Below are 9969 nucleotides of genomic sequence, written 5' to 3' on the forward strand. Positions count from 1 at the left end.
AAACTAGAAGAGGATGAAAAGACTGATCAAAACCCGCTGCTGCCTATTTAAACTGGACAGGCTCGCTCGAGCGAAGACTTGGTCGCTCGAGCGACCAGACACAGGAAAGCCTCGCTCGAGCGAAGAAACGCTCGCTCGAGCTAAGAAACACTGCACTCAGGTCTAAACTAGACGCAAACTCTCGCTCGAGCGAAGAAACCCTGGCTCGAGCCACCAGACACAAAACCCAACCCTCGCTCGAGCGACCAAACTCTCGCTCGAGCGACCAATCCAAATTCTGGACAGTAACACCTGGTTTCCAAACCCAACCAATCTAAAACAAACCTGCCCAACACATTCCGATAACTCAAAAAGAGAAAATAAAGGATGACAACCACAATTATACATTGAGAGAATCCAGGGAACCTAAGTCCGGATACAACAACCAAAAGGAGAAAGACCGGGGTCGCTATAAAAGTTGACAAGAAACAAACTTACTTGGGGACTGTTGGATCTCAAGAAGCTGCTGTTCGTTTGTATGACAGGTATTAAAATGGTTTAGCTGTACATACACATAGAAGTTCTTAATTGTGAACTTTGTTCATAATACTATATTTTGTTGCCATTTCCATTTGAATTATTATTTGTGAACTTTGATCATAATACTATGTTCTGCAAGATCAGGTACTATATTGTTATTTTTTTTCTTTTCAAAATAGGATTTTAGTATTATACACATTCTTTGTTACTTTGAATGCATTCCTAATAGACCGCAAATAAATAGTACCAATCTCTTATAGTTCAATGGGTTTTAAGTTTTCCAATCAGTCATAGGTTTGATGTTTACTCCATGATTGTTACATTATGAAGGCATGGAGATCAAGATTCAATGAAAACATATAAAATTGTACAATTTAGCTCTTTGGAATGTTTGGATGACACTAATTCTTGTACCCTTTATTCATATATATATGTAAGCAAATAAATTTTTCATGTACACTTTACGACGAATAAATTTTTGACTAGAATTTCCTTGTTTTTATTATCAATTGACTTGAAACTTCTTTGTTGACTCATTTATTTGGTATATTTTAATTTTTACTAGCAATGTCAAACATTATTTAGTTTTGTTATTTTAATTGAAAACCTTCTTAATCCTTTTCCTTTTTTCTTATATTTTTTTCCCTTCAGCTCATTTGATACATGCTTATGGTTCTTGAGTAGCAGGCAAGCATTTTTGTGACCAGAAACAACCACGCTGAATGCTGAAAAATGCTTCTCATTGCTGAATGAGTTTTTTCATAACTTGTTATTCAGCATTCACATGTTGCGTTGTGCACCAAATGTTAATTAACCTTAGAACACTTGGTTTGCAATGGATTAATTTTATAAATTAAACTTACAAGCTTAAATACTTAAGTTGCTTGGATCTTATGCCTCAAGGTTTCACCTCCTCTAACGATGGGAGGTTTTTTTGCTTTCCTTTCTTGGCTTTGTATGCTGTGGTGAAGAATGTTCCTGATATTTAGTTTTCTCAATGTTGCTTGTGATCAAATCTTATTATCCTCTTTGGCCCTCACCAACTGTTGACTATTCACTATTGCTATTATTTTATTTTTATCTTACACCCATCATTTTTCTTCAGGTGCCAAGGGTCATTGAACTAAGTTCTTTTATGAGTCAACAATCCTGGTAAGCACACAATTGATTCCCATAGTATGGTCTATCTTCATTTTATTTTATTTTTTGATTGACAACAAAGAGTATCAATAAAGATTAAAATAAAAGTACAAAAGGATAGGCTTGCCTTTAAATTAAATGTGTATTTATCTATTCAATCATTTTAAATCCAAATGAGGATTGATTGAGGAATTCTATGATTATCAACTTAAATTTTCCACGAAACCTGAAATTTGAAAATATTGCTGATGCCTTAGGGAATTATTGGAGATGCTGCTATTTCCATGGAATTTGATCTCAGATGCTTACGGTTATAAATGGTTTAGCACCTACTCCATCATAATTGGGATGACAAAAAGGTCTTTTACATGCAACAAGTATTGGTTTTTTGGGAATTTTTTTTCATTCCATTCCATTCCATTTTTGTACTTAAATCTTATTTTTTTTTATAATGCCAATCTTATTCCTTTTTATTACATACTCTTAGAGTACATGTGACATATAGGCAATGCTACATGGAATTTAGGATTTTTTAGATTGTAGAAAATAGTTTCAAAACCTCTATTTTGGCTGGGCATCACCACAAGTTTCAAAACCTCTTATTGTAGTAGTATTAGTTTATAATACTTTCAAATTGGAAAAATAATATTGTAGACCTTAGTTTATAAAATATTCATATACATTAGTGTATAAATTTTTTTGATTGCATATACATTAGTATATATATATATATATATATATTTAAATTACATATACATTCATCCATAAATTTAGAGTGCAAATTTCAGTTTGCCCCCATGGTTCAACTCAAGCTTCATGAACTTTAATGGCCAACAATAAAACCAATACACAGAGTGCTACATTAGCATATGGTTAGCTCATAGATTGGTTGTTCAAATCTATAACTTTTTTGATGCTTATATATGCCTTTTCTCAATTATTTTGCTAGATTTTTGATCAATTGAGTGGTTGGGTCAGTGGGACATTGGTTAAAGTTTGGATTTGTGATAAATTTTGCTAGATAACGTGAAGGCTTCTCATGATGTCTACGTTTCATATTTTGGATTTTTTCAACATACTTCTATAGCAATTATTTAAACAGAAAATTATATAATGAGGCGAATGGAACTTGAACCTAAGACCTTTGATCTAAAAAATTCAAATTGAGGGTTATATGTGGTTTGTGTATAAACTGGTGGTAATCCCTGTGTGTGTTTTGGCATGAACTAACTAGTTATAGGTGGTTTCATGTTATCTGTATTTTCCTAAATTAGAGAATAGTTTTCAAAAACAATATAACTACTTGAAGTCTTGTGCACAACCTAGAAAAGCAATATGAATGCTAGGTGTCCAGAGCACGACCTTCAGATCATGCTACAACCTAGTTGCTCTATGATTTCTATGCAATATTAGGAACAAGTGATTCTAGGAAAAATTAGAATGTAACGAGTCAAATGCAAGATTCAATTAAATTGTGATTGACATGCCTAACTTTCTCAAGGCATACAAGTCAGCCAAAAGAATTTGTACATTCATTATGTTAGTCATATAAGGTGCATCATTTTTCATGTTTTTGACTAGTAATGTGTGCTTTAGGTCAAGGATCATCTTTGATTATATGTGTGGGAATGTTGATTGGCTACACAAATACATTATACAAGATGTTATCTCAACTCACAGGTAAATGCTTAAATAAGAAATTATTCTAGTGTTTGTATTCTATCTATCTAGGTAATTATTCTACTGTCCTTTTCTTTTCTTCTCTTTCTTCCTTCCCCAAAACCACTCTGTAGGTGTGTGGGAGAGAAGAAATAAAATTTACTTTTTGGAAGCTAAAATCTTATTAAAACATGTGTTTAATTGTGTTTTTTGCTTGTATTTCACAGGTATTCATATTTTGGTGAGCTCAGATTCCTATTTTGGCTCAAATAGAGGGGCATCCAATTTTGGTGACTCCGTAATGTCATTCAAATGATTTGTGTGAAATTTGTTTTTTGCACAACGATTGTGAACTATCCTTTGATAGGATTTTATTATGTGAATGAGAGTTATTATTTCGTATTAGTGTTATTTTTCCGTTTTATTATTGGTATTTTTTAGTTTAATAACAGAAAATTAGCACCATTTTTTTATAAAAAAAAGGGGTTATCACGGCGTTTTTAAAACGTCGCTAAATAGCATGGTGACGTCATGGTACCGTTAGTAGAATATTTAGCGGCATTTTTAGAAAACGCTGCCTATTGTCATATAGTGACGTTTTTAAAGCGCCATAGAGTTATAGCGACGGCCGCATCTTCGACGTTTGGTACTAAGCGTCACAAAAGGAATTAGCAGCGTTTTTGATAGATATAGCGGTGTTTTTTAAACGCCACTAAAAGTCTGATTTCCAGCAGTGGGTGTAGGTGTTTTGACATTTTAACTATTTTAGTTAAAAAGTTAACACCATAAATAGAATTTGACAATATTTAGTAAAACACCAAAGAAACAATTGTAACAAATTACAATCTCTAAATACCATCAAATAAAATAAACCACATATATAAATATTTGAAAAAATTATTCATAAATCTCATATGGGGAATGTTGATCCATTTAATCCTAAGAGTTTTCTTATGAACCAATTAGTTCTTTTTGTTTTAGAAATTTGTATTTATTTGATTTGATGCCATTTGAGTGTAAGTGAATATCCTTTTGTAATTTATTTTTTCAATTGTTTGATTTGTTTTTGGGATGAAAATAGAAATGTGACGTGTGGAAGATTCTTTTTAGGGGAATCGGTGACTGAAGTGTTGATTGTCGAGCGTGGAAATCTACATTTCTGTTAGTGTGGTTTTTTAGTGTTACATTGGAGTATTATATTAGGAGTGTTACGTTTGGAAAAAGTATACTAAGGAGTTTTTGTGTGTTACATTGATTGGAATGTTACGTTTGGAAAAAATACAGCAATGGAGTTTTTTTGAATGTTACATTGTTACGTTTGAGAAAAGTATATGAAGAAATTTTTTAGTGTTACATTGATCGGAATGTTGCATTTGAAAAAAAAATACACTAAGAATTTTTTTTGAAATGTTACATTATTACGTTTGAGAAAAATATATTAAGGAGTTTTTTAGTATGTCATGTTTGGAAAAAAATATACTAAGAATTTTTAGTGTTACATTGATTGGAGTATTACATTTGAAAAAAATACACTAAAGAGTTTTTGTGAAATGTTACCTTGTTACATTTGAAAAAAGTATACTAAGGAGTTTTTTGGTGTGTTACATTAGAGTGTTACGTTTGGAAAAAGTACACTAAAGAGTTTTTTTGAAGTGTTACGTTTAATAATTTTAATATTATGAGAAAACTTACATTTGTCCCTCAACACATAATACGCGTGTTTATACTTGACCTTTTATGTAATTCACAATAGAATGGAACCTTTGGGTCCATAAAATAAAAAATAAATAAATAAAAAAGGACCAAACAATTAATAAGATCACTATTTAAAATTTATTGATGCTTTACCCTAAATATTTTGTGTGCTAACAAGTGTAATATTTTGTAAAACAAATTAACTCCATCAATGATTAAACGTTAGTAATTTAAGCAAATAATTGTTCAAATTAATGGCTTAGGGGTAAAATGACATAAGTGTGTTAGTTTGACGCAATAGAATGATTTTTTTCCCCACAAATTTGATATAAAAATTTGATTTATTATTATTGTACTCATGTCAATTTGTATACAATTTATAGCAAACTAATAGCATGCGCACCAAGATTATATATTGGCTGTCAAAAAGAGTATACAAATTAAAAACATAAAAAAATATAAATAAAAAAAATTAAAAAAAAATAGAGAGAAAAGGAAAGGAATGAAGGAAAAGTGATGCATTAATTTACCTAAAAAGAAAAAGAAAGCGGTGCAACATTGAAGAATTTTTGAAACGTGGGGAATAATTTCAGGATTATCCAATTAATGTTGTTGCAATGGGCCTAGAACTAATGGGCCACTTCCAGTTCAATAATAGCTGAAAAACCTAAATGATTCATGATTAGATCATAATTTAGTTATTCCGATTTCCAATTAATAAAAACTCACAATCAAAATCATCAAGCACTTACAAAAGTGATTTAGATTGTTGTTTTCAAAAATCAATAAATCGACACAAACGATTTTTACGTGGAAAAACAACAATTGAAGCACCTTTAATTTTGATAAAAAAATCACAGGTGAAACACCACTAATCAATCCACTACTGAAGAAAGAAAGATTACAAAGATATCAAACAAATTACCCAAACGCTTTCAATTTGTCTTCAAATCTTTTGTATATCTTTCACCGGAACCTTCATCGTGGAATTGATTAGATTGAAGTTGAATCCACAACTTCTATTGTCGAATCAACAACCACGCACAGTATCAAACTCCTTCGACACTCCACGCTTGAATATTCGGATTCCACCGAAGAAGAACACTCTTAAATATGAACAATCAACCTCCTTGATGTGTGTTTATCAAAACATGAGTTTAATACTTAGTCAAAACATCAAGGAAAACTCGCAAAACAAACCCCAAAACAAAATCCTAGAGCTCCCAAAATAGATCTAGGAGTCTTAACCCTAAAATAAGGCTTAAACATATATATATATATATATATATAAAACAGGGGCCGCGTACTCTGCTCGAGCGCAGAACATTCCGCTCGAGCAAAGTCACTAAAACATGTATGTGAGTAAACAAGTTTCCGCTCGATGCTGAAACCCACGCTCGAGTGCGAAATCACACTTCCTAGTATTTTTGCAGACACACCCAACTACTGAGATAGTGCATATTCCGCTCAAGCGCAAATGGTCCCGCTCGAGCGGGAATACCAAAAAAACAAGGAAAAATTACAACTATATAAAACAGAGTTTGTTCGCGAATTTGGCAACAAAGGGACCTAACAATCTCCCTCTTTGTCAATTCCCAGACAAAACTCTTTTAACAATTTTCCTAAAAACACACGCACTAGACAACCTCGCGAACACAACCTATCAGACATGAAAAAACAAAACAAAGCTATAACCATACAAACGGTTGACTTGGCAATAATTTAGAACAATCCACCAATAAAACAATCCATCAATCATCCACCTGTGAAACAGCGAGCAACACAAAAAAAAAAAATAAATAAATAAAAATAAAAATAAAAATTGTGGAACTCAATAAGAAGACAACAAATGTAAATGAGATAAATGAAAGCCCACAAAACCAACAACTGTAATAGTTATATCCAAAATGTAGCAGTTATATCCAAAAAACAACTGTAACAAGTTATATCCAAAATGTAGCAGCTATATCTAAAAAAATAACTGTAGCAAGTTATATCCAAAAAAACAAAAATACCAAACTGTATCCAAAATATACCACCACCAAAAATTTTCCCCCTTTTTGGTTGGGAAACCAGTACAAAAATAGTCCAAGAAACAAAGATCTCAATCAAGAATCAGCTGGAGGAGGATGAGGTTGTTGTAGCTGAAGCAAGGATATAATGTACGCAAGCTGAGTAGTAGTCTAGGCGGCGGACTGCTCTAAATGTCCAAGACGGCCATTGAAGGCATCAAGACAAGCATCCAAAAGATCCAACCGCTGAGTCACAACCTCCTCAAAATGGCGAAGCTGGGCACAAAAAGTCTGGGGGGAAACATCAGCCTCCTCTGCACTAGCTGTCGCTGCATCAATCTCCGCCTCCTCGGCTAGAACATCTGCTGTACCTGTAGAAGGACTAACCCTAGAAGACTCCCCCTTAACATGTGCACGACTCTAAGAAATAGTCTTCTTAGTGAAGGGTTTAATAGGGGAGGCATACTCGTCGTCTTCCAAGACTGGAACTTCAAGCCGGGACAAGAGACGGTTGATTAAACAACCATAAGGCAGGCCTAATTGCTTGTTGCCAAAAAATGCAATCATCTTATGAAGAATGAGGGTGGCTAGATTGATGGAGAGATGACGAGCAATACAGAAAAGAACAAACCTTTGTTCTTGATTAATTTCAGAAGAGTGAGTGGTGACAATGATATTAGCACAAACAATAAGATTAAGCAGTCGAAACTCGGGAAGGAGTTCAAACTGTTTAATCAAAGCTCCTTTGATCCAATTACGAGGAGCACCACACAAGACACAAGCCACCTCATTAAAATCACAAGTAGGGCGAACATGAAAAGGATAATGCTTTGGGAAAACACGGTCAATGCCAATAAGCTCTCTAATAAGATCGTGTGAAACAGAGATGGACTTAGAATGGACCCACGTCCGGAAGGAAGGACAAAACTAAGTCACCTCCTAATGGATTGAACAAAGGACGTATGAGAATGGACTCGAACATATATGGCTGGACATGACGTTCGAGATTAACTGTCCTAGACGCGAAGGACTCTCTAAATGACTTGGCTTTTTGAGCAGAAGGAAATTGATCGGGGTTATATGAAGGATAGGACACAATGGACTTTTGACGTTTGGGAGCAGACATAGTGATTCCAAAGTCAAAACAACTAATGCCCAACAAGAAAACCCCAAAACCAAAGCCAAAAAACAGAACAATTAGACAAACACAAAAACCATTAGTAACCCAATAGATCTAGTAAACAATAATGCACTGAAATAAGAGTAATAACAGAGATGTAAACCAAATTGCAATATGCATAACTCTATAGAGCATAAGTCTATGGATCATGATCCATAAAAAACAAAATTAACTCAATAACTCAGAGAATCAAAGAGGCACACATGACAACAAACAAACTGTGCAAAGAGATAGAGAAGAAAACAAGTGTATCATAAACAAAATATACCCAAACTCACCATTAAGCCTAATAATACTCTGTGACAGTATGTGAATCAAGTGTAAGAAGAAAGACCTAAGCAGAAACCAAGCCAAAAATCAAACACCCAAAAACAACCTCCATAAGCGCCGAATGAAGGGCAAAACAAAAAGAAAGGAAAGGAAAGACTTACCAAGGTTGAAACAGTGAAGGAAATCAAAGGAGGAGGTCTGAAGCAAAGCCCAAAAGAGTCGTATCCAAAAACCCTAGGAGAGAGAGAGAGAAACACTTCAAAAAAAATAAAAAAAAATGTGACTGAAATGGCGGGAAAGGATTTTATACTTAGGGCAGCCGCTCGAGCAATATATACAACGCTCAAGCGGGTTCACTTATACGCGTCCCATTGCTCGAACGAAGAAAAGAACGCTCGAGTGTTAAATAGCTGCTCTCAGAATCTCGCGCTTGCTGCAAAAGTGCTGGATGAGGTAAAACCGTGCTCGAGCTCAAAGAGGTCCGCTCAAGCGGATTAGAAAAACAACAAAGACCAAAAACACCTTTCCCAAGCAATTTAAAAACATCTCATGCTACCAAGAGAGACCTAAAATAAAAAGAGGTGAGCACAATCACAAGTATATGACACTAAAATGAGGTAATCCACAAACCATGACGCCTGCAAACTCACAAATTTTTGACATTAATGAATTCAAAATCATGAGCAAATCCGATAAAAATTGATCAATGAGCACAAGCAACATGAGAATGCACAACTCAAAAACTAACATGTGAGCTCACATGCTGAAAGTGTGTGTGTGCAGTCCTTGAGAGGCCATACAGCTAGAGTTAATCCTCGTAGGGATCGAATGGCTGGACCTCCGGGAAGAGTAACTAACCATCATAGAGAAAAGTCAAACCACTAGGAATCAAGGGGTATTTGTTGAGTAAATGCGGAGGCTCCCCCTCAATCAATAAGTCCCATTTTTTTTTTTTTTATTATGTGACTTTTCTTTCTTGTGGGCACTCACTGGTGGCTTGAACGCTCAAGAGTATGGAGACCAAACCAGAGAAGCATTAAATTAGAAAGGATGGCCTGGTTGGTACCTCTAAGGTAGCTTTTTCCTAATGCCCAGACTGCAATGAACTGAGGGAGGAACCGTGCAAGTGAAAAGCAATGGTAGATGGTTAAGAGACTCAACATCACCCATGATATGCTAGTAAAGGTCAATTTCTCCAATAATGTAAAAGTTACACTGTTAGTGGTCCATAGAGAACTTTGATCACTTGTGTGGAATTGCAATAGTTTATCTCAAGAACGTGTACAAAATGAGTTCATGAAGTCAATGAGCATGGGCATTCAACATGAGCTATGAACAAAGACAAATGAAATCTAGCAAGCAACATGAGAGGTGTTCGTAAGAGTCTAAATACAGGGATGATAGGAATCAATGAGAATGAGAATGAGATTAAAGCATCCAAGTACACATAAAAGCAATCACTCACACCCCCTCAAGAACAGGTAACACCCTAAT

Source organism: Camellia sinensis, chromosome 13 (assembly GCF_055761805.1).
Source record: "Camellia sinensis isolate YWXY chromosome 13, ASM5576180v1, whole genome shotgun sequence".
NCBI lineage: Eukaryota > Viridiplantae > Streptophyta > Magnoliopsida > Ericales > Theaceae > Camellia > Camellia sinensis.